Source organism: Chenopodium album, chromosome 22, assembly GCF_948465745.1.
Source record: "Chenopodium album chromosome 22, dcCheAlbu1.1, whole genome shotgun sequence".
Taxonomy (NCBI): Eukaryota; Viridiplantae; Streptophyta; class Magnoliopsida; order Caryophyllales; family Amaranthaceae; genus Chenopodium; species Chenopodium album.
In genome coordinates, this window is record NC_137855.1 from 25110935 (window position 1) to 25137421 (window position 26487).

The 26487-nt window shown below is 39.3% G+C and overlaps 1 non-coding gene across 1 annotated transcript; it reads left to right on the top strand.

Moving 5' to 3' along the window:
- Window positions 1-14936: 14936 nt before the first annotated feature.
- Window positions 14937-15042, top strand: LOC145606418 (small nucleolar RNA R71). Its single transcript, XR_014105297.1, has one exon. It is a non-coding gene; the product is annotated as a small nucleolar RNA R71 (small nucleolar RNA).
- Window positions 15043-26487: the final 11445 nt, after the last annotated feature.

The following is a 26487-nucleotide window of genomic DNA, read 5'->3' on the forward strand; positions in this document are numbered from 1 at the left end:
GGCAAAGTGGCAGCTAATTCAAGCTTTTTACAATGGATTAGGAAATGCATCTAGGACAATTTTAGACTCCGCAGCTAGCGGTAGATTTATGAATTTAAATGTTGACGATGCAGGTCAGGTTATTGAAGATATGGCGATCCATAATTCCCAATATGGGAATACTAGAGGTTATGCAAATAAGGGTAAGCATCATGTTGATTCAGTAACCCTTATGCAAGCTCAGCTTACTTCTACTTGCCAGAAATTAGATAGCCTTACTACTAATAATTCTAATTCTGTTGCTAATGTTTCTGCTGTCTCTAATAATGCTAATGATGCTTTCTGTGAAAATTGTGGAAGTGTAGGTCATTATGAACAAGATTGCAGGAGTTCAATGGAGCAAGTTCATGCTTTCCAAACTTATAAGCAAAATAACCCATACTCCAATTCCTACAATCCTGGCTACCGGAACCATCCCTACTTATCTTACCGTAGCACTAATGTTCAAAATCCTCCACCTCCACAACAACCACAACAAGCACCCCCTCCACAGCAGAAATATTACCACCCTTATGATAACCAGAAACTCCCATCACAAGCCCCTACTACATCTTCTGACCCTGCTTTATCAGAAATTAAGGCAATGCTGACCAGTATGCAAAAACATATGGAGAGTAGAGACCAACAGATTGACTCTATTATAGCCCATAATAAAGTCATGGACAACCAAATAGCCCAATTGTCCTCTACCCTTCAATCTTGTCAGCAGGGAGCTTTACCAGCGCAGGGAATTCAACTTACGTATCATGCTAATGCAATCACCCTAAGGAGTGGTTCACACTACGATGGGCCCCAAATTCCCAAAGAGGATGAACCTGATTTAATTAATATTGCTAATTCTGATTCCGTTGTACCAATTTCCCCTGCAGGGCTGCAGCGTAAAATTCCTAATACTAATATTTCTTATGATTCATTGCAGGGTACAACCTCAGGGAAGGATGCACCCTAGGAGAAGAGTAGGGAAGCACCACCAATTATCAAGCTACCTTTCCCCAACCGTCACTTGAAGACTAAGTTGGATAAGAAGTTTGGTAAGTTTTTGAAGGTTGGTAAAAAATTTGCAGGTAACAGTTCCTTTCACAGAACTTATTACTCAGGTTCCTGCATATGCTAAATTCATGAAAGATATATTGACTAGGAAAAGGGCCTTTAATGAAGTTGAAACTGTAGCATTCACTGAGGAATGTAGTGCACTTTTACAAAATAAATCCCCTCCTAAATTAAAGGATCCCAGTAGCTTTTCTATCCCTTGTCATATTGGAAATGTTTTCATTGATAAAGCATTATGTGATCTAGGTGCTTCTCTTAGTGTGATGCCATCGTCTGTTTGTGCTAAATTAAATATGGGTGATTTAAAAGTTACTAATATAACATTGCAAATGGCAGATCGTTCTGTTCAATACCCCTTAGGTATTTTAGAGGATGTACCTGTTAGAGTTGGTAAATTTTTTATCCCTGTTGATTTTGTTGTTTTAGACATGGCTGAGGACACACAAATTCCCATTATATTAGGTAGACCTTTTCTCCATACTGCAGGAGCCATTATTGATGTAAAAAATGGTAAACTAACCCTTTCTGTTGGCGATGATAATATCACTTTTAATTTAGGGAAAGTTTTAAAAGGTCTGATGCTTGAAGAAAATTGTTATTTAATTGATGTGGTTGATGTAATGGATGATATTTGTGAGGAGAGCTTACCACAGGTTCTTGCAAGGGACCCATTGGAGGAAATTCTTTGTGGAAATTTGTCTGCAGGTGACATGAGCATATGGAGCAAGGAGGTGGATAACATAGAAAGAGCTCTTGCCATCGAGGAATTTAACCCTAATGATTGTGTGAAGGTGGTAAATTTGGTTCAGGAATCAAAACCTGTAGAGGTGAAAAAAACCTGAACTAAAACCTCTCCCTTCTCATTTAAAATATGTTTTCCTTGATGAGCAGGAATTGTACCCTGTGATCATTAGTACTGCACTGGATGACCCACAAACTTCCGAACTTCTAGAGGTTCTAAGAACCCACAAAAGGGCAATAGGGTACAGTATTGATGATCTCAAGGGTGTAAGCCCAGATTTTTGTATGCACATGATACACTTAGAGGACAACTACAAGCCCTGCATTCAACCCTAGTGGAGGTTGAATCCCAATATGCAAGAGGTAGTCAAGAAAGAGGTTATGAAATTACTTGATGCAGGTATTATCTATCCTATTTCTGACTCTAAATGGGTAAGTTCTATTCAGGTGGTTCCTAAGAAGGGTGGGATGACTGTGATTAAAAATGAAAAAAACGAATTAATTCCCACTAGAACTGTTATAGGGTGGCGTATGTGCATTGATTATCGTAGATTAAATGTCGCCACTAAAAAGGACCATTTCCCTCTCCACTTTATTAATCAAATGCTTGAGAGGTTAGCTAATCACAAGTTCTTTTGCTATTTGGAATGGTATTCGGGATTTTTCCAAATTCCGATCCACCTTGAAGATCAGGAAAAGACCACATTTACATGCCCTTATGGCACTTTTGCATATCGTAGAATGCCTTTTGGTTTATGTAATGCACCTACTACCTTTCAACGTTGCATGATGAGTATTTTTTCTGAGTTCATAGAGTCTATCATGGAAGTCTTTGATGGGAAGGAGAACGGTAGGTCGTTGGGCTACCACCCCACCCAATCAAACAAAATTTGTAACTCAACTAACCCCTATGAAGTGTAGTGGTAAGTCAAGGTCGAACCCAAAGGAATGGAGGTCGAATGCACGATGTCTAAATTAAGTTATTCCGAAATCTAGTAGGGGTTTATGGTAGAAACTAGAGCTAAGCTAGGCAATGCAAAAGGTTTGTTCTAATTGAATGCTAAGGCACTAGGGGAATGGATCCACATGCATCAACGATGAAGTTCAATCAACTTGGGGAATTAACCAATCAAGTCAAGCAATGTGAGGAAAAACCTGAATTGTAACCAAGAGAGTACATCAAGCTATTCTCCTAGAGGTCTAATTAGCGTCAACTACATCAAACACTAGCTAGGAAACATCACAAGATATCTCAATCGAGTAAATGTAAGCCACAAATCAATGGTCCGTATCAATGTGAACTCACAATGCAATCTAGTGTGATCAAGCCTAATCAAGCACACACATGCACAAAATCAATCAACCAATTTAATCACATTATCAACTCAATCAATTTCCCCAAATTAATCTCAATTCATCATCAATACATGCTTCACCACTACCCTAGCAAATAAACTACTCACAATCCATGAAGAACATCAAAATCAAAGCTAAACTAATCATCATTCCCAAATTCATCAATTGAAATCAAATTGAAACAAACAAATTCAATCAAAATCAATCAAGCTATCAATTAACCAAATCTAACAACAATACTAATGAAATCAAACATTGAATTGCATTAAAGAGTAAAGAATCCTTACAAACTTGGTAGAAATCAAATCAAATGAAACAATCTTCAATCATCAATCATCAAACCCACACTTTCTCTCTCTAAAAATGCTAAGAACTAGTGTTTTCTCTCTCTAAAATCTAATCTAATCTAATTTTTACTAATGAAGATCTAATCTTCTCTTTATAAATGGAAAGAAATAACTAACAATCCCAAGAGGAAGTTGGGAAAGACTTCCAAAAATAGACCCACGTCGGTGCGGGCGCTCGAAGGAGAGAGAATGGTGCGCACGGGAGCACATCCAGACAAGTGCGCCCGCACGCACCTGGTGTGCGGCTGCACACGACAGATGTGCGGCTGCACCCTCCTCTAGTGCGTTCGCACAACTCTGCTGCTTCCTTCTTTCGTCTTTGTCCTAGCTCACGAGGTGCACACATCCTAGATGATGATGATGGAGGACAAGGTAGGCAGGAACTTCCTTGAATTTCTTGAAGGATAAAAGCCATGAGGAAGGCATAAACAAGACCTTGAAGCATGCTCTTTGAACCTCCCTTTGACTTGAAACTTCTTGCACAAGCTTTAGGCATGAAAATCAATGGAAAACTATGGAAAGGAAGCTCAGGAATCCTTGGACAATCAATCACAACCTACAATCAAAGGATAAAAAGCAAGTAAAAGGGAAAAATAGCAAGTAAACTAGAAAAAGCATGAAATAGAGAAACTAACTACAAAAATCATAAAATGAAGAAAACAAGAATAAAACTAAGGAAAACTAAAGAAAAGAGAGATAAAATGAAATAGAAATCATCCAAAAAGGAACCAAATGAGTGCCATAAATGTCACTCATCAAATTCCCCCAAGCTAAACTTTTGCTCGTCCTCGAGCAAAACAAAGCAAGAAAGAATGAGGATGAAAATTTTATTGAAAACGAAAAAGAAAGACTCAAGACAAGAATATACACTAAAACTCACTGTCGTGGGAATCACGGTTGTTTTTAGCTACAACAAGCCCTTTAAACCCCAAAGTCGCCTATGAGGACGAGTGAGGTCTCGTAAGGGTATCCTAAGAGTTTGACCCATGACTCTCCACCAAACATCAATGAGGCAAACCATAAAAATAAAAGAAAGAAAATGAAATAAAAACAAACCTTTGCGAAATGAACCAACATAAAGACTATAATGCAAATGAATGACAATCTTTCTCAAGTAGTTAAGGTATGCACGTTTCAAGATATCCAAGGTTGATTGAAACATAGGGTATGCTAGGCATAGGAACTAGTTATCACAATTCACTTTCATCCCAAACAATCTTACCGCGTTCTTCCCACTAGTCTCAAATCTCCCCTTAGTGAGTGTCCCAATGATTCCCCGAAGGAACCGGAAAAATAAATGTTTTTAGGCTACTCGACATCTTGACTATGCATCCTCTTTCCTCAGGCAATGACCCATGATGCCCTCCCCCGAATAGTGACTCAACTATCTAGGTCGAAAGGTCTTTCCCCAAGGTTGTAACGTAAGGCAATAAGGGTGAAGGTAGGCTAAAAATTTGAAATTTGGTGGTTTTCCTAAAAGTGAAGCAAAGAATGGCCAATTCTTAAAATCACAATCAAGTAGTCACCAAACAAAAACAAACTAACACCCCCAAGCTTATTCAAAGCTATAAACCACAAACATATACACAAAAAGCGTGAGAACGCTTCCCCCCAAGCTTAAATGGAGCATTGTCCTCAATGCTCAAAATGGGAGAAAACTCACATCAAAATATTTTTGAATTTTTCATTTTTCACTTTTTTTTTTCTTTTTTATTTTGATAGTGCTTTGTCCTCGCCTTTTGTAACTTTGGACGGCTTTTTCAACTTTTGCACTTATTATTTGTCCATGCCTTTTATAATGTAGGACGGCTTTTACTCATACTCATTTGCCATTATTCACAAAGAAATCATAACATAATCATGCTTTCATAAGAACCAAACATTTCAACTTCTCCACCACAAACTCCATCAAGTATGATCAATTGCTTCACAAAAACCAAGAAAAGAAAGAAAAAAGAAACAAAAGGCCAAAGATCTAAAGATGTGGCTTGAAAAGAAGGTAGAAGGCTCAAATGGTTGCAAGAAGGCAAATGTAAACCCAAAAATAAAGAAAATAACAAAATATAACAAAAATGAAAAATACCACCCCGAAAAATGTGCCTTTGTCCTCCCTAGATAGTTTAGTCTCGTGTTTGAGAATCATACATCAAGCTTTATTAGATTAGGTTTGCATAGTCAAGGATCCGCGCCGCTCATTCAAAGAATGTTGAAGGCTAGAAAAACAAGTAACCTCACAAGGATGTGGCAAAAACTCACTAATGGTGTCAAATCAACTATAGGAAGCAACTACCAACGTACCACAAACAAGTAGAATCCGGCTTCATGATCCCCCTAGTTCAAACCAACTAACCTAGCATACACCTATCCTAGAGTCAACCGAACATAGTCTCAAACCATGCATACCTTTACAACCTAGGAAGAAAATCATGCAAAAGACAAAGTCCAATGTACAAGGTCCAATTCAAAAGAAAAGTGAAAAATAAGGCCTCAAAATCATACCACAAAGAAAAATGAAAGGAAATAAAAGAAAGGGAAAATAAAAGAAAAATAAAAGCAAAGTAATGGAACATAGAAAAGGAAAAACAGGAGAGATAATATGAAATGGACTAGGAGGCAAGTTAAACACATAAGAATCCCAATCGACAAACAAGTGATCGAACGACATCATCGTCATCGATCCCAAACACATTACGTGTTAACAAGCATCCATCCTCGAACCATTCAACTTCTCCTAAACTAATCCTATTCTATACAACCAAGAAAAATAAAGAGAAAATAAGAAAGATCTCAACGGCTCCAAGCTTAGCAAAAATAAACGAAGTAAGAAGAAGCCACCTCGTTGCATTCCATAAACAAAAACTTCGACCAAAAACCAGGTGAGAAAAAAAAAAGAATAAAAGAATCTATATACAAAGAAAATTGTTAGTAACTTCCAAATGAAAGCAGCCGAAAATTCGGCAGCATAACGACAGGAAATGAAAAATATATATCAGAGACAGTGAAACATCAGGAAACATCATCAGCAACAAGAATCATCGGAGTAACAGCAGAGCAGATAGATAAGGAACAAAGCAAGTCATCATCAAAGAAACAGTAGATAAAACATCATAGAGACATTAGAGCAGATAGAGGACATAGAGGCTAAGAAGGAAAATGCGAAATGAACCACTAACAAGGAGGAGGACCATGCAAACCACAACCAACCTAAACCAACTCCCCCAAGCTAGAAATGAGCTACCCCTCCCCCAAGCTAAAAATGAGCTACCCCTCCCCCAAGCTAAACCCAACCATAGGGCAAAAATGAAACACAATCATAAAACATGCATACGGGGAGGGCACTAAAGTAGGGGGTAGAACTAGTACTCCCCTCACCCAATGAAACAACCTCTTTTCCTTTAGCCCTACCTAACCTCCTAAGGGCATCAGCAGCAAAATATTCAGACCAATCATCCAAGACAAGGGGCCCTGAACGACCCCACCTCCCCTCAGTCTCAGGGGAAGGGAAAGGAGCAGGGTTTGCTGGATCATAAGTCCAGTCACACCCACCCGGCCTCCTATAATCATAATCCCCTCTAGAGGTCCCACGAATGGCACTATGCGCCATATGTGGGCCCTCCCAATAGGGATAGCAGAGACGGGACCCCACCGCCTTGTGAAAAGGCTCCCACTATGGGATAGGGCCCTCTTAGACTGGGACGCATGGGTAATTCACATAAGGCTCAATATCCCCCCTAGAAACATGATAGTCATACACCCTCCTAGCATGATAATCATAGCTTCCCTCAAAACAAGCATTCCCCATAGAAGAAGAAGAAGACAAGGCAACAGTAAGGGCATCAATCTTTTCATGCAAGCTAGATAAATCATGCAAGGGAGGGGATGAAGGAGAAAGAGGAGTAGGAGAAGAAGTACGAGGGATACCTCCCTTAGATGAAGAGGCCTTAGACTTTGGATGAGCATTACCCGAAGAAGGCATGGAAACCCGACGGAAAGAACTCGGAATATCTCTCTTGGGTGGCTTCCAAGGGTAGGATGAATTTTTATCTCTCACCATCGACCCTTCGTAGGGAATGAGGCACCAATCGGTAGTCCTAGACACTTTCCAAATAAACAAATCGTCCATGATAGTGCGCTCAATGAACTTTTGGTTAATTAAGGCGAACGTGCCCAACAAACAAGATGAAGACTTCTCTCTAGGGTCCTTAATCTCCTTAAGATCCCCAATCATGGATGCATACTTTTTGTTAAGCGATAGCACGATGATGGTAATCATACCCCCAATTTGTATGCTTCCCGAGAGAAAGAAGCCGTCCCGAATGTCGATGAAACGGTCGAGCAAGTGCCTTGCAAAATCGATCACCTCCACCATATCATCCCTATATCGATTAGCCAACCATAGCCAACTTAATTGTTCTTGAGATATGGCTCCAAGAGATTCCTTGGAGAAAAATGCATAAGTAAGGATGCGGCTAAAATAGCGCATCGCTCCATGGACTATAGAGGCCGATTTGGAAGATTGAGCACAATAAGTGTCTTCAATAGAAATATCATCCCGCCAATCATTCTCATCATACCTATGGTTGCGATGAAGAGCTTCATAGGCCGGATAAATCAAAGGCATGCCTTCAATGGGCTCCGGAAAGTTGAACATCTTGTTTAGGAATGAAAGGGGAATAGAATAGTCTTCATTGAATACTTGGAAAGATAGTGTTGAACATTCATTATCGTTGCCATCCTTTTGCACATCGAGCGATGATAGAAATTCATAAGTGAGCCTTGCATAGGTGGGAGCACTAAGGTCAATGAATTGCTCAAGGCCCAAATTCCGAGCTAACATCCGTACATCATCGTCGATCCCTAGAAGAGTAGTGGTGTCACGATCATAGAATCTTGTAGAATACAATTTCCTTGATGAAAGACTCTCGAATCGGTCCCAATGCTCTTGAACCGTGAACTTGATGCCATAAGTTTCTTTGACGGTGGAAGGTGGATCAATAGTTTTCCTTGAATTTGTAACCTTGGTGCGCTTAGCTTGTCTTGAACCACCCATCTACAAAATAATGGACAAAGGAAATGGTTTCAAAAATAGGGATAGTGTGCCAAAAATTAATCATGAGTATGGGGAAAAATAAGGTGCACAATATTACATGAGTTAAGCAAAAATTCAATAGAGGTGAATAATGCATAATCAAGGTATCACAATTGACGCAAATATTACCCCAAATCACAATTAAGAAAAGCAACTATATACCATACTACCAACAACCACTTTCTCCATTATCACCATCAACATCAACAAAATACCCTAAAACTAAACATATGAAAATCCAACAAGATTCATGCCAAAATTCATAAATGCTCAAGTAATATCATCATCATAATTAAATTTTACAAAACCAACATCAACATGTCCATAATCATCATCATAAAAACAAGTGGTAGTAATGGTGGGGAGTGTGAGGGTAGTACTAGTCATGCTCAAATTCTCATGAGGTATGAAAATTGAAACATTATCACATAAAACATGCAATTATACTTTCAATTGATATAAAATCACAAGATTTAAGCAAGAAAAACACTACTACACATAAACATCTCCAACAATCATACCAACAAGTTTCAATTAAAAAGTACCCAAAATTTTAAAACTAGGAGTGAGAAAATTACCTTTAAGGATGTAGAATAAAGACATGGGTAGCAAAGTAGTGAGAATTATGGAGAATTTGATGAGGAAAGATGAAAAATAATATGATGAAAATGGAGGATAACTATGAGCAACCACAATAGACCTAAGAAGGAGGTAGAATAAAGTAGGAAAGAGGGAGAGAAGGAAAATCGGGCTTAAAAGAGGAGGGAAACTAGCCCTCGTATACCCAGCAAGGTGCGGCCGCACATGAGAGATGTGCGCCCGCACAGAGCTCGTGTGCGGCCGCACATTACTGATGTGCGGGCGCACAAAAACTGGGCCTTATTTCCGAGTTTCTTCCTCCCTCATCATGTGCCCACACCCCTATGATGGTCATGGGGAACCATATAGGCAGTAGCTACACTTCATATTGGAGAAAGAAAAACATGAAAATCATAAAAATAAACACAAGTATTCACCATTCTCCATACTTACCCACTCTTCCAACTTAAGAATTGGGACAAGTTTACCTCAAAATTGGCATCAAAATTGTTGGAAATCAACTCAAACCATCCTACAACATCAAACACAACAAAATTAGATCACAAAAACACCATCAAAACACAAAGAAAAACCAAAAGAAAAAGGAAGAAAAAGTTAGAAAACACGGGTTGTCTCCCGTGAAGCGCTTAATTTAGAGTCTTAAGCTAGACATCCTCCACCTTTTTCAAGGCGGATCATAGAGAGTCATGTCATGAATGACCCCCACAAACACTCCATCATAATACCTCTTGAGTCTATGTCCGTTGACCTTAAAAGTTCTCGAAAAATCCAAAGGACAAATTTCGATAGAGCCATTTGAGAACACCTCTTGAACAACAAAAGGGCCGGTCCAACGAGACATCAATTTTCCGGGAAAAAGCCTCATTTTGGAATTGAAAAGAAGCACCTTATCCCCCGGAACAAACTCTTTCTTCTCAATGAGCTTATCATGCACCTCTTTAGTTCTAGCTTTATACAAGCTAGCACAATCATATGCATCCAAGCGAAGCTCTTCTAACTCATGAAGGTCTAACCAACGTTGCTCACCCGCACTAGCCAAATCAAAATTGATCTTTTTAATAGCCCAATGAGTGCGGTGCTCAAGCTCAACCGGAAGGTGACAAGACTTTCCATAAAACAAGAGATAAGGAGTGGTACCAATAGGAGTTTTCAAAGCCATTCTATATGCCCACAAGGCATCATCAAGCTTATTTGCCCAATCTTTCCTACTCCTTGCAACCGTCTTCTCAAGAATCAACTTAATTTGACGATTAGATACCTCAACTTGCCCATTGGTTTGAGGATGATAATGAAGACCAAATCTTTGGTTCACTCCATGCTTCTTCAACATCTTCCGGAAAGCATAGTGCACAAAATGGGAGCCATTGTCACTTATAACTGCTTTGGGGATGCCAAACCTAGGGAATTTATCTTTTTGAACAATTTCATCACCACTTTATGGTCATTAGTGGGAGAAGCAATGGCTTCCACCCACTTTGACACATAATCAACGGCAACAAGGATATATTGATTCCCATAAGAAGATGGAAAAGGACCCATAAAATCTATACCCTAAACATCAAATATTTCCAATTCAAGTATTGGTTGTTGGGGCATCTCATTCCTCCTCGAAATATTCCCGGTCCTTTGGCATTGATCATAACTTTTGACATACTCCCAAGAATTCTTGAAGAGGTTAGGCCACCATAATCCACATTGAAGCACCTTAGAGGCCGTTCTTGAAACACCCATATGACCGCCACTAGGGTCCGAGTGGCACATCTTCAAAACATTTGGTATTTCCTCATTTGGCACACACCGGCGCAACAATCCATCCACACCTCTTTTGTACAAGATTGGTTCATCCTTCACATAGTGCCTTGCTTCTCTCTTGAGCTTCCTCCTTTGATTGTTGGAAAAAGAAGGAGGGAATTCCCCACAAGCAAGAAAATTCACCAAATCAGCAAACCAAGGGAGCTCCTTCACATTGATAACATATAAAGAATCATCCAACATCCGGTCCTCTATAGGAGACCTATCGTCTTGAACTTGAAAATCCTCAAGTCTAGACAAGTGATCTGCAACAACATTTTCCGCACCTTTTTTATCTCGGATCTCAAGATCAAAAGATTGAAGCTCAAGGACCCAACGAATCAACCTCGGTTTGGATTCCTTTTTTCCAAAGAGATACTTCAAAGCCGCATGATCAGTGAAAACTATAGTCTTAGACCCCAACAAGTAACAACGGAATTTCTCAAAAGAATGAACAATAACCAAGAATTCCTTTTCCGTTGTTGTGTAATTTCTTTGAGCACCATTGAGAGTCTTTGACATATAATAGATGACATGGAGCTTTTTGTCGATTCTTTGACCCAACACACCTCCTATGGCCGTATCACTTGCATCACACATGAACTCAAATGGCAAATCCCATCTAGGGGCTTGGACAGTAGGAGTAGAAGTCAAAGCTTTCTTCAATCTATTAAAAGCTTCCAAACAAGCATCATTAAAGACAAAATTAACATCTTTTTGGAGAAGATCATTTAAGGGCTTAGCAATGAGAGAAAAGTCTTTGATAAACCTTCTATAAAATCCGGCATGACCCAAAAACGATCTTACCCCTTTCACATTGACCGGGGGGCAACTTCTCTATCATCTCAATCTTAGCCTTGTCAACCTCAATGCCTTTATTGGAAATTTTATGGCCTAGAACAATCCCTTCTTCCACCATGAAGTGGCATTTTTCCCAATTAAGCACCAAGTTGACCTTTTCCCATCTCTCAAGGCATTTTTCAAGATTTTTGAGGCAATCCTCAAATGAAACACCTCCCACAGAAAAATCATTCATGAAGACTTCCATTTCATCTTCAAGCATGTCCCCAAAAATGCTCATCATACACCTTTGGAAGGTCGCCGGAGCATTACACATTCCAAAGGGCATTCTTCTATATGAAAAAGTACCATAGGGGCATGTGAAGGTTGTGTTTTCTTGATCCTCGGGATGAATAGGAATTTGAAAGAATCCCGAATATCCATCAAGGAAGCAATAGAATTTGTGCTTAGTCAACCTTTCAAGCATTTGGTCAATAAAAGGGAGAGGGAAGTGATCCTTTTTGGTTGACGTGTTAAGACGTCTATAGTCTATACACATCCTCCAACCGGTGACCGTTCTAGTTGGAATGACCTCACCTTTCTCATTCTCAACTACGGTCATACCCCCCTTTTTAGGAACGACATGCACGGGGGAGACCCACCTTGAGCATGAGATGGGGAATATGATTCCCGCATCCAAAAGCTTCGTGATCTCTTTCTTGACTACTTCTCCCATTTGGGGATGTAGTTTCCTTTGTCGTTCAATAGAAGGTAGGGTGCCTTCCTCAAGTGTTATGTGGTGTGTACACAAGGCGGGGCTTATGCCTTTAAGATCATCAATTGTGTACCCCAAAGCACCATGGTGCTTTCTCAAAACACCACATAACGCTAGAGCTTGGCTCTCACTCAAGGATGCACTAACAATAACGGGATATGTAGAATTAGGGCCTAAGAATTCATACCTAAGGTGTGATGGTAGAGGTTTTAGCTCTACCATGGGAACACCTTTACCTTCTTTGGTTGAGGCCACTTGCAAAGCATCTTGACTTGATATCCCCATACAAGTTTCTTCTCCACTCCCTATATCGCCTCCATTAAGCAAATCTTCGTACAATTGCTCTTCCTTGGTTGGGATACCTATCTTTTCCTTATTCAACAAGACACACTCAAGAGGATCATTAGATGTAATCAAGTGCTCATGCATGGAATTCACAATATTATCAAGCACTTCAACTCTCATGCAATTTTCTAAAGAAGAAGAGGGATATTTCATTCCTTCATTCAAGTCAAATTCAACTACTTCCTCTCCAATTTTAAGAGAAATCTTAGCACTTTTAACATCTATCATAGCCCCCGATGTAGCAAGGAAAGGTCTACCTAAGATGATAGGTATTGTAGCATCTTCATCCATATCTAACACTACAAAATCAACAGGGATAACAAATTTCCCAACCCTTAAAGGCACATCTTCTACCTTTCCCTTAGGAATCTTGATCGACCTATCGGCTAATTGCAAAGTAATCTTTGAAGGTAGAAGTTCTCCTAGACCTAATCTTTGATAAACCGAATATGGCATAAGGCTAACACTAGCTCCTAAGTTACATAAGGCATTATCAATTTGGGTCTTGTTGATGGCACAAGGGATGGAAAAATTTCTGGGATCCTTCAACTTAGGAGGCATCTTGTTCATGATGATTGCACTACAATGGTCGGTAAGGCTAATGGTCTCCGCCACATCATAAGTCCTTTTTCCACTCAAAATCTCCTTAAGGAACTTAGCATAGTTTGGCATTTGTTCAACAACATCGGTGAAAGGAAGAGTTAAATGAAGTTGCTTAAGCTTATTTACAAATTTACCAAATTGCTCATCCAACTTATATCTATTATATCTTTGGGGATAGGGAAGCCTTGGTTTGCAAACCTCTTTCTCTTTCTCTATCACCTTCTCTACTTATTCCTCATCAACATTTTCGCTCAAGGGACATTCACCACCTTCAACTTCAATAGAATTCTTACTAGTTCTCTCATTAGAAACACTCTTCTTAGGCACACCTCCCTCAAGGACCTTACCACTTCTAGTAACAATGGAATCCATAGGGTTCCTAGAGTCTAGGCTAGGTGGAGTCAAAGAAGAAGAGTTTGCATATTCCTTGAATACACTAGTCAATTGAGAAAGTTTTTCGCTCAAATCCTTGTGATAAGCCAACATGTAATTAAACTTCTTTTCATTCAAAACAATACACATTTCCAAAGTTTTGTCTTGTTTCTCAATGACACTTTCCAAAAATTCCCTAGAAGAAAATGATTGGTCATGGGAATTATCATTTGAACTTTGAGCATTTGGAACTAAATCAATTGGGGAACCATCTTGAAAACTTGCTTGAAAATATCCCCTAGTTTGATTATTCCAATTACCCCTAGTTTCATTTTGGCTCCTTTGTTGACCATAGTTATCATAACCTTGATTATGATCCCCATGTCTATAGCCATGACCATGACCATTACAACCATGATGGTTATAGTTATCATGAATCCATTGGTATCCATGATTTCTACAACCTCCATTTTGGTTATAATCATCATGATTCATATGATAATTCCTATTTCTAACATTCCTTTGAACATCAATTTTAGGTTCACAAATATGATTATTGACATAATTCACATGTTCCATTTTACTTCCATCACATTCACTATAAGGAACATTTGGGCACATAGAAGCATTATGATCATTCATTCCACATAATTCACATGGCCAACATTCCACAATCATGCAACAAGAAGAAAGATTGAAGTTAGAGTGAGAAGATGTATCTCTCCCCTTAATTTGGGGGGGAAGAATTGGAGCTTGGGAAGGGGGCTTCTCAAGCTTTTCTTTGAGAGGCATAACTTCTTTCCCTAAGTCCGCAATCAAAGTGGTCAAATCATTGATGGCACCAAGTTGTTCGATCGAGTAACCCTTGCTTGTTGGTTCTCTCTCCACTTATTGCCAATTCATATAATGACGAGCTACTTCATCAATTGCATCAACCACTTCTTCTTCCGTTTTGTTCATGATTGGGCCTCCGGCTCCGGCATCCAAACTTGCTCTCCCATGAGAACTTAACCCACCATAAAAGATATGTATGATTTGATAGGTAGGAATCCCATGGTGTGGACACTCCCTTTGATAATCTTTAAATCTTTCCCATGTTTCATAAAGGTTTTCATTTGGCTTTTGCTTGAACCCTTGAATCAAAGCTCTTGCCTCCGCCGTTTTCTTTTGAGGATAGAAACGGAACAAGAAAGCTTTGGTGACATTATCCCAAGTTCTCAATGAATTGGGCTTCACCTCTTTGTCTAGCCATTCCAAAGATCTTCCTATGAGGGAGAAAGGGAACAACTTAAGGTGGATGAATTCTTGAGACACTCCATTAACTTTGATCGTGTTGCAATATTTTTCAAACTCCTTAAGATGGTTCAATGGGCTCTCATTCTTTGCCCCACTATATTGTCTCCTCTCAATTAGGGTGATCATTGCCGGCCGAATTTCAAAGTCGTTTGCCGGTGTTGTAGGTGGAGCTATGCCGCTCTCATACCTATATGCACCGGGTACTCCCAATTCTTTCAAGGTAACTCTTGAATTACCTCCCATGGCTTGGGATCTATGTTAGTAGCACGGCTACAAGTGTAGCCTAAAGTGTAAAATCTTTTTGTATTTTGCAAATAAAGTGGAATAGACTCAACAACAACATGCACTCAAAGCACCATTCCCCAGCAACGGCGCCATTTTGATGGGAAGGAGAACGGTAGGTCGTTGGGCTACCACCCCACCCAATCAAACAAAATTTGTAACTCAACTAACCCCTATGAAGTGTAGTGGTAAGTCAAGGTCGAACCCAAAGGAATGGAGGTCGAATGCACGATGTCTAAATTAAGCTATTCCGAAATCTAGTAGGGGTTTATGGTAGAAACTAGAGCTAAGCTAGGCAATGCAAAAGGTTTGTTCTAATTGAATGCTAAGGCACTAGGGGAATGGATCCACATGCATCAACGATGAAGTTCAATCAACTTGGGGAATTAACCAATGAAGTCAAGCAATGTGAGGGAAAACCGAAATTGTAACGAAGAGAGTACATCAAGCTATTCTCCTAGAGGTCTAATTAGCGTCAACTACATCAAACACTAGCTAGGAAACATCACAAGATATCTCAATCGAGTAAACCTAAGCCACAAATCAATGGTCCGTATCAATGTGAACTCACAATGCAATCTAGTGTGAATAACAAGGGTGATCAAGCCTAATCAAGCACACACATGCACAAAATCAATCAACCAATTTAATCACATTATCAACTCAATCAATTTCCCCCAAATTAATCTCAATTCATCATCAATACATGCTTCACCACTACCCTAGCAAATAAACTACTCACAATCCATGAAGAACATCAAAATCAAAGCTAAACTAATCATCATTCCCAAATTCATCAATTGAAATCAAATTGAAACCAACAAATTCAATCAAAATCAATCAAACTATCAATTAACCAAATCAAACAACGATAGTAATGAAATCAAACATTGAATTGCATTAAAGAGTAAAGAATCCTTACGAACTTGGTAGAAATCAAATCAAATGAAGCAATCTTCAATCATCAATCATCAAACCACACTTTCTCTTTCTAAAAATGCTAAGAACTAGTGTTTTCTCTCTCTAAAATCTAATCTAATCTAATTCATACTAATGAAGATCTAATCTTCTCTCTATAAATGGAAAGAAATAACTAACAATCCCAAGAGGAAGTTGGGAAAGACGTCCAAAAATAGACCCAGAATGGTGCGCACGGGAGCATACCCAGACAGGTGCGCCCGCACGCACCTGGTGTGCGGCCGCACACGACAGATGTGCGACTGCACACTCCTCTAGTGCGCCCGCACAACTCTGCTGCTTCCTTCTTTCTTCTTTGTCCTAGCTCACGAGGTGCACACATCCTAGATGATGGTGATGGAGGACAAGGTAGGCAGGAACTTCCTTGAATTTCTTGAAGGATAAAAGCCATGAGGAAGGCATAAACAAGACCTTGAAGCATGCTCCTTGAACCTCTCTTTGACTTGAAACTTCTTGCACAAGCTTTAGGCATGAAAATCAATGGAAAACTATGGAAAGGAAGCTCGGGAATCCTTGGACAATCAATCACAACCTACAATCAAAGGATAAAAAGCAAGTAAAAGGGAAAAATAGCAAGTAAACTAAAAAAAACATGAAATAGAGAAACTAACTACAAAAATCATAAAATGAAGAAAACAAGAATAAAACTAAGGAAAACTAAATAAAAGAGAGATAAAATGAAATAGAAATCATCCAAAAACGAACCAAATGAGTGCCATAAATGTCTCTCATCAGTCTTTATGGATGATTTTAGTGTTTATGGTTCTTCATTTGATGCTTGCTTAACTAACCTCGCTAAAATCTTGAAAAGATGTGAAGAATGCAATTTGGTCCTAAATTGGGAGAAGTGTCACTTTATGGTGACAGAGGGAGTAGTCCTGGGTCACATTGTATCTGATAAGGGCATACAGGTAGACAAAGCTAAGATTTCAGTGACTGAGCAATTACCTCCCCCAGTTAATGTTAAGGGAGTTAGGAGTTTCTTGGGTCATGCGGGGTTTTATCGCCGTTTTATCAAAGATTTTTCTAAAATTGCTAAACCACTAACTTAGTTTTTTCTTAAGGATGCCCCTTTTGTTTTTACTGACGAGTGTCTTGAGGCTTTTGACAGGATTTAGCAGGCTTTGATATTGGCACCCATCATATGTGCACCCGATTGGAACCTTCCATTCGAGATTATGTGTGATGCAAGTGACTTTGCTCTAGGAGTCGTGCTTGGACAAAGGAAGGATAAAGTTTTGCATGCTATTTATTATGCAAGCAAAACTTTAGATGAGGCCCAAGTCAACTATGTGTAGGGAATATTTCAAGCATTATGATAACCCCAAACTTGAACCCCACTGTGATCATACACTAAAGTACGGTGGCGTTCCAAAGGGAAAGATAAAGAGAAAAAAGAGTCGCCAACAAGTTTTAGGAACTTGTAAACCCAAAAGACAATCCAAAAGGACCATTAACTACTCTATAAGGTCTTGAACCAAACAGGGTCCGGGGATGAGGGTACGAATCCAATCTACAAAAGAAAGGACCCGCCCTATAAAATAGGCCTCTACTTTGTTCTGCTCGTATCCATGCGCGCTTTTCGAATAACATACAAACATTATATTAATCCTAACCTGTTTATCTATGTTGGTTGAAATTTAATGCACAAATAAGACTATTATTGGCGACCACATGTATTAAAATCACATTAGCCTAAACCAAATTATTAATTATCCTATTAAGCGTGATTTCAAGTACAAATTCCCTTTAACAATCATAAAAGGCGTGATCAAGCAATAACAATAAAATAATCAAGCAACATAATAATAAACAATAAATAAGGATAATATCATGATAAGTCATAATAAAGCTTAATAATAATAGCAAGATCCTAGGCATGATACTAACAAGATTAATAACAAATCCTAGCATGTCACTAAACAATAAAGATCAAAGCTTTAAACCTAACATGGTACTAACATGATACTAATATTAGAAAAGATTGGAGGCACCCTAAACATGATACTAGAAAGCATTAAAAGCATCCTAACATGATACTAAGAATATTAAACATCCTAACATGATACTAGGAATATTAAACGTCCTAACATGATACTAGGAATATTAAACAATAATAAGCATGCAATCTACATTGTGAAAGAAATAGGAAGTAAGCTAATCTACTTACTTTGAAGCCTCGTACCTCTTTCTAATAACAAAATACACAAGTTAGTTAACTTCAATGAAAGTAATAAAGAACAATCAAATAATTAAATTAAAAACAAGTTAAACAAAGTTTAGACTAGTTTTGGACCAAACCCTCAGAAAATATCAAATCTTGCACGTCTAGGGCGAAGGCAATTTCAAACTTGGCTAGATGACTCTAAGTCTTGTGAATGCGGAATATTGTATGTAAAAAGGCTAGTTTTAGAAAGAGAGGGAAAATAAGAACTAAGCTATATTTCTTAGAGAGAGAATTAAGGAAGAGTTAATGAGAATTGATGATGAAAGTTGATGAGAATTGATGAGAGATGATGAGAGTTGATGAATAAAAACAGAGGTTCGGACCCTATTTATAAGAAAACAGTCCGGAAAATCATAGAATTTGATAAGAAATAAAACTACACGCTGTCGCTAATCAAACCGACCTTGTCGCCAAAGATTTATCTTGTCGCCAGGCGACAGAGTCTGTCGCGAGGCGACAAGCCTGTCGTTTCGCGACAAGACAGTTTTTTGCGGATTTTGTTTTTATCATATCTTTTGATCTAGAAGTCCAAATAAGTGATATAATATGTTGTTGAAAATCTCTTGAAGTTCACTTTCTAATGCAATTAGAATCAGGTTAAAATATTTTGTAGATAAAAAGATATGGACGAAATAGTGAAAGAGTGTCAGTTTTGGATAAAGTTTCGTATATCTTTCATATCTTTTTCGTTATAGCTCGGATTTAATATTAAAATATATCATTGGAAAGATAATTTCAAGATCTATCCAACCATATAAAATTTGGATAAAAAATATGAGGCACGAAAATAATATCTGACTATCTTTGAACATGTTTAAATCCGAATAGAATTAGGAAAGTTTTTTAAAAAGGAAAGTTTATATTCAAATCAAATTCCATGATCTTATCTTTTCAAAAAAGGATAATTAAGATATTTTAGAAACTTATAGAAGATTCTAATCAATCTTAATTAGTTTAGGAATAGGATTAAACCTTTGGACCCTCCTCATGATCATTGGGTCGTAGGTAAAATCTGGTTTGGGCCCAGTTTAGTATTTTGGCCATAACTTCCTCATTATTCATCGGAATTGGGCTTATAATATATCGTTGGAAAGGTCTTTTCGAGCCCCATCCAACTACACTATTATTGGACCTTAATTATGGACCAAAATAAACTGAATTGGACGTTTTTATAAAATAGAAATGGTTTTCGAAAACAAAAAGAAGGATTTTAATAAAAACTAACCGCAACACTTGACTTTTCACACTTTCACCTTATTCGATTATGTTTCGACGTGACAGGTATTCATCACTGGGTTTGGTTTTAGGGAGACACAAATGGGTGTCTACACTATGCCACTACGGAAAAGGAGTTTCTTGCTATTATATATGCTTTAGAAAAATTTAGATCATATCTTGTTGATTCTAAAGTCATTGTTTTTACTGACCATGCAGCTTTGAAACATCTAATAGCTAAGGCGGAATCCAAGCCAAGGCTACTCCGATTGGTTCTTTTGCTCCAAGACTTTAATATTGAAATTAGAGATAAAAAGGGAGCAGAGAACGTAGTGGCAGATCACTTGTCACGTATCAGGTATGATGATGGTAAGGATTTTCTTCCTATAGATGATTCGTTCCCTGATGACAACTTGTATGCAGTAGTAGAGAATCACCCCTGGTATGCGGATTTTGCTAATTATTTGGTGGGTGGTACTCTACCTCCTGACTTGTCCTACCAACAAAAAAAGAAATTCCTTTCTGATGTTAAACATTATTTTTGGGATGATCCTTTTTTGTTTCATGAGTGTGCAGATGGATTATTTCGCAGGTGTGTTCCCGAATGGGAGGTTCACGGCGTCCTTACAAGTTGCCACACTTCACCCTATGGTGGACATCATGGCCCCTCTAAAACGGTGGCTAAGATTAACGAGTCAGGCTTCTTTTGGCCTACCATGTTTAAAGATGCTAACACTTTTGTGCAGGCTTGTGACCCTTGCCAGAGGACTGGCAACATTTTGCAGAGGCATGAGATGCCCCAAACTGGGATTCTAGAAGTTGAAATATTTGATGTATGGGGTATCGATTATATGGGGCCGTTCCAATCTTCCAATGGGAATTGCTACATACTTGTAACCGTAGATTATGTGTCCAAGTGGGTTGAAGCCATAGCCTCACCAACAAATGACTCTAAGGTAGTCATCAAGCTATTCAAGAAGATTATATTTTACAGGTTTGGTGTTCCACGAGCTATTATTAGTGATGGGGGTACTCACTTCCATGAGAAACAATTGGACAACTTACTTAGGAAGTATGGTGTGTATCATAGAACCAGGCTTAGTTACCATCCCCAAACTAGCGGTCAAGTTGAGGTCTCTAATAGGGAAATCAAGCGATCTTAGAGAAGGTAGTAGCCAAGTCTAGGAAGGATTGGAGCATTAAGCTTGATGAGACACTTTGGGCATACCGAACAGCTTTTAAGACACCGATTGGTACTTCACCTTATAGATTAGTATATGGTAAGGCATGTCATCTTCCCGTAGAGTTGGAGTACAAAGCTTTTTGGGCAATCAAGGAGCTTAATATGGATTCTAAGGCCGCGGGTAAGAAGAGACTTCTCCAACTCAATGAATTGGATGAGTTTAGATTGTCAGCATATGATAGTGCAAGGATCTACAAGGAGAAAACCAAGAAGTGGCATGACAAGAGGATCCTACTAAAAGAGTTTGCACCGGGTGATAAGGTTCTTCTCTTTAACTCCAGATTTAAGATCATTCAAGGAAAGTTGAAATCTAGGTGGTCCGGTCCCTTCACTGTCACAAAAGTGAACAAGTTTGGTTCGGTGGAGTTGGTAAATGACAAGGGTGAGGAGTTCAAGGTAAATGGCCAAAGGTTGAAAGTGTATCATGAAGGTGCTACCATTAGAGATGTGGAGGAGACTCTCCTAACTCCACTTCCAAAATGAGCTCAAAGATGGTAAGAGGGTCGTGCGGGACCTAGATAAACCAGCGCTTTGCGGGAGGCAACCCGTATTTGACTTGCTTTTATTTTTGTTTTTCTTCTTTTTCTTATGAGAGGAGAGATGAGGGAATTTAATGATTTTTATGAGTTTTTGGTACAGATTATAGGAAAAGAGTTAGCGAAAATTTGAAGAAAGTTAGGTCGACTAACTTTGCTCTCGGGCCCGGCAGGGCGAAACTTCGCTCGACCGGGCGCGAGAGTTGACGTGTACGAACATTTCAATGGCCCAATCAGGCGAAGGAACGCCCGACCGGGCGCGAGATTCGGCTTAGAAATTGTTTGAAAATCGCCCAATCGGGCGGTGGATCGCCCGACCGGGCACGAGAAGAGGTTTCTGAGAAGAATTGATCGCCCGACCGGGCGCGAGTGGAAAAAAGAACGGGTCAATCAGATCGCCCGACCGGGCGACTGTCCTCCCGACCAGGCGCGAAGATCTTCCTCTTTGCACCGTCTTTCTTTTCTTTCTTCTTCTCCTTTCTTCTTCTTCTTTCCTTCATTTTCTTTCCATTCCTACATTCTTTCTCTCTCTAAAACCTTACACTCTCTAACTTCTCTCTAAGATCTATCCTCCATTTCTCACCCAAATTCAAAAAATTTTATATATTTCTCATCCTCTCTTCATCCTCTTCACTCCTATTCAAAAAAATTTCACTTTCCACAAAATTTATTTTTGGACCACCACTCTAAATGGCGGCAAAGAGGGCCAGAAACTTCCTCGGGGGTATAGTAGTTCAAGCAGGTCATCTCAACAATATGACCCGGCTCTTCAACTTACTCAGTGGCCAACGATCAGGATCGCAAAACCGGAGCAACGAGAAAAGCTTGAGGTACTCTACGGTCGCGAGGTAATCCCCTCACGGTGGTTACACCGCCCTACTTTAGAAGCTTTAGGTATTTATGGTTTTGTTAGTGGATTTTTAAATGATATTGGTATGCGTAAATTTGTAGATATGCATTCTTCGACATACCGTGAATTAACTTGTGAATTCTCGTCTTTTCTTGTTATTCAAAGTCATAAAAGTGGTCCAAAATTAATTTTTAGGCTTAATAATAGAAACATCACTCTTTCTTTTGTGGAATTCTGTAAATTATTTGAACTGGAACCAGATTTGGATAGGCAATGGAATGCTGAGTTTAAAATGGGTGATGTTTATTTTGCTTTGACCAGTATTCCCCATGTATCTGCACATCATGCTAGTGCGTGCTAGGCCCATCCACCACCCCGTCCCCAAAATGTGGAAAAGATTTGCCGGTGTCTGTTTCCTAGGTAGGAACGAACCCCATAACTGTCAGACCAATGAATTAGCTGTAATTGGCCATTGAACATAGCTAGGTATATTATCCATCACCTAGGTAGACACGCTACGGCCAGCAACCAGGCCACCACCCCCATCCGTCTTGGTGGCACTATCACTAGGATAGCCATCAAGAAGGCCGGCTTTGTAGAGAGTGGACCCCACCGCATGACTAACATGGGACCCGACACCTACATTACCTCTAGGTACCTTGAGGAGCTGGGGTGGTTGAGGGTAGACGAGAGCCAGGTCACCCATTGGTGCATTAGGACATGGACTGAACAACCCCTACCCATCTTTCCTTTGCCCAACCTTGACCTGACCGCCTTTCCCCCAGGGTAAGAGTCCTACACTTATGCCCTGTTAGTTGCCCATGCTAGGGGCCAGGATCCACAGCAGGCCCAGGCCCAGCCACAGCCTGTAATTGAGCCTATTCCACAGCCACCATCACCACCCCGATAGTCCTATTCCGTCCCTCACGGTGACTCTGACCCAGTTTGGGACTTGTAGAGTATAGGCCAGGCTATAGGTCGTATAGAGCAAAACCAGACCGAGTTTAGACAGATGATTGGTTCTGTCGACCATAGGCTAGGCTACCTAGAGAGGAACCAGGGTAGGGGACTCTACCCCATTTATGATGATTATGCTCGTCGGGGCAACATTCCCGACGATGCTGTTTACCCAGACTGGTTCCAGCCCCCACCTCAGGGATATGATAGGGATCCCACTGCCCATGGTGTTTACACAGACTATTCTTCGTTCCATGGGTACGGCCAGGACATACCTTTTTGGGGACCGCCGGGGGGGACTTTTCATGCTAACTATTTTGGTGGTAGCTCCTTTGGTGCAGATGGTGCAGGTTCCAGTGGTGGAGCAGGTGGGTCCACATGGATGGACCAGGATGAGGATGAGTAGCCAGCTGGGCTAGCTTCGAGCCAATGAGGACATTGTCTGATCTTGGCTTGGGGGAGATTTTTGGATTTGGTATATATTTTCTTCTTCCTTTTTCTTTATTTTTGTTTATTTTTGGTGTGTTTTGTTAGTTTAGATTTATTGCTTTTTAGATTAGTTTATTGCTTTCCCTATATGAAAAACACAACAAAATTGAAAAATGAAAAAAATAAAAAAAATACGAACCAATGAACTGTAAATCATGTTTCCCTGTGCCCTATACTTGAGAAAAATTGTTTTGATTCCAGGTTTTTGATTTTGAGCATTGTGGATTTGTTGATCATGATTTGAAGTTTAATTACTTGGACTCCTAAACTTGCGTCAAATTTGCCCAACTACATGTGAATATAGTGCTTGACTAGTTGATTTGGTTAGGAATGTGTGATTAGTTCCTGGTATGTCAATGAATTTGAGCATTGATTTGCAACGATGAATAATGTTTCATGACTCAATATTATGCACATGTGGAGGACGAAGGCATTTGTTTATTAGGTAGCCTTCAGATTTATTAGATACATTTGTTCCCTTCTTGCTACCCATGTTGTTGCCTTTACTTTTTATTGTTTTTAGCCACATTACAAGCCATGTTTGCCCCATTGGTTACTAGTCCCAAGCTTGGCTTGGGGGAGCTATTAGTGAGTGACGTGAGGGAGTTTGTAGTGTGCACATTATTTGCACAATTTGGGTGGGTTTGAGAAGTTATTTGTTCTTGATCATATTTTTGTTTTGATGAGTTTTATTCTGTATATATTTGAAAAATATAAGTGTGATGGAAAAGAAGAAAAAAAAGTTCAAGGAAAAAAAAGAGAGAAAATAAAAAAAAAGAAAATTAACTTCTAAAAAAAAAAAAAAGAGAAAAAAAAATGAAAAAAAAGAGCAAAAAGAAAAAAAAAAAAAAAAAAAAAAAAAAAAAAAAAAAGGGTTTGATGTTCAAATTGTCTAAGTGAAGGTTTATCAAAAGAAAAGAAAACAAATTTGAGTTTCATTATAAATATTTGAGTTTGAGTTTAGAGTTTGTTTATTCACTCTAGTCTATATTATCATATTTTTATGAGTGAAATTTTTTGAGTATTGGGTTTGGTTTGTTATGATTGGAGTATATTTGGTGGATTTGTGTTGGAGTTAGTTTTGTTGGAGATGTGTATGATCATTATTTTTGGTCATGGGTTTATTAGGATATGGCTCCCTTTTAGCAAGGCTTTTCTCTCACATATTTCCAAATTTATCTTACCCTTTCACCCTAGCCTTACATTACAAGCTTTAAAAGACCTTTTGACCTTGTGCATAGAGTTGTGTAAATGTGAAAGTGTTGTTTATAAATGCAAGTTATGACTTGACATATTCCGAGTCGACTATTAGGTTGAGTGTATGTCTTTTTAAACACACGAGTGTTGTGAGTTTGGAAGGGCATTGTTCACATTAAAGGGGTTGGGATGGAGAGCGATCGAGTACATCTTTTACTCGCCACATAAACGAGAGTTAAGTGTGTGAGCACTAGTCTTGAATTCTATATGCTCTTGTGGTTTGCTATACTTGACAATTGTTGGGGATGAAGGGTGATTAGATGGATAGGATTGGTTGATTTTGAAGCATGTTCACTTGATTTGCCTTAAATCGTTTGTGCTTGATTTTTATATTGGGGTGAGGCATGTTTTATTGTTCATTGAGGAGCTCTTTGCTTAGGGACAAGCAAAGGTTTGGCTTGGGGGTGTTTGATGTGTTCATTTTTATATATATATTTATCCCCGTCCCTTGGTCGTAATTAGTAGTGTTTTTGGCTCCTACGAGCCACTTTTATTACTAATTTGTGTTTTCAAGTGCTTTGGTAGTTTTGCTTGAGTTTTGTAGGAATTTGCGTACTTGGAGCATTTCCCCGGGTTTTCGAGGAGCATCTACAAGTATTGGAAGACCGCGACCACGTTCGATAGCCCAAGACCGATAGGAGGTATCAATCGGTGATTAAGGGCTCAGTTCAGAGGCCCAAAGGATGAGATTCGAGGCCCAAAAGCCTCGCCCAAACCACAATAGGGGCGCCCGAAGGAGAGCCCGGCCGGGCGCGGCGGAGCAGCGTTTGAAGTAGCCCGCGCTCTGAGCCGCGTCCGGCCGGGCGCGAGAAAGCTCTGGAGGAAGGAAAGGCGGGCCCGGTCAGGCGAGCCGCTCGCCCGACCGGGCGCGTGTAGTTTTTAGGAGGATTGTGTTCCGATTTAGTTTTGTTTAGCAAATAAGCTTGCTTAGTATTAATGTGATATTATTAGGCAAGATTACTACTACTTTTTCATCTCTCTTACTCTAGATTTTTAATTCTCTCTCTCACTACTTAGACTTTCTCTCTCTAAACTTATTCTCTCTTGTTCCTTAACTCTATTGTAATTCCGCCGTCTTGGTAAGATTTCTCTCTTAATTAATCTCAGTATTTTATTCATTCAATTCCTTCATGTCTTGTTTGATTATTATGTTTTGTTTAGTTTTAATTATGTCTGAGTAGTTTAATTCTAGGGTTTAGGGGGATCCATAATTAATATGAAGGGATAATGTATTATTGTTGATTATTGATATTGCATGGTAATTTCTTG